Genomic DNA, 350 nt, shown 5'->3' with positions numbered 1-350 from the left:
CAGACACGGGGCTTTTCCGCTCTGCTGCTTCACGTGCCGGGACTGGAATCGTCCCCTCTCCTCCGGCAGAAAGTCAGGCTCCACCAGGAGAGCGAGGGCGCCTGGGACTGGCACACAGGGCACAAGTGACACCCAGCAGACACTGCTGGCAAGCTTCACCCCCGTGCTTCAGCTCTTCCAGGGCTCCAAAATCCCCATTCTCCGAGGTCAGAGCATCCCCCCCTTTCCTTTACACGTTTGTCACACTGCTTTTCCCACACGTTACACATCTCACAGACTCGAGGATTGCCTTTGAACATCAGCGACCGCGTCCCAGCAACGACGAGGTCGCAACCTCCCACGGCGGGGGC

The sequence above is a fragment of the Apaloderma vittatum genome, unplaced genomic scaffold, assembly GCF_000703405.1.
Source record: "Apaloderma vittatum isolate BGI_N311 unplaced genomic scaffold, ASM70340v1 scaffold25984, whole genome shotgun sequence".
NCBI lineage: Eukaryota > Metazoa > Chordata > Aves > Trogoniformes > Trogonidae > Apaloderma > Apaloderma vittatum.
Note: the sequence above shows the minus strand (reverse complement) of the source record.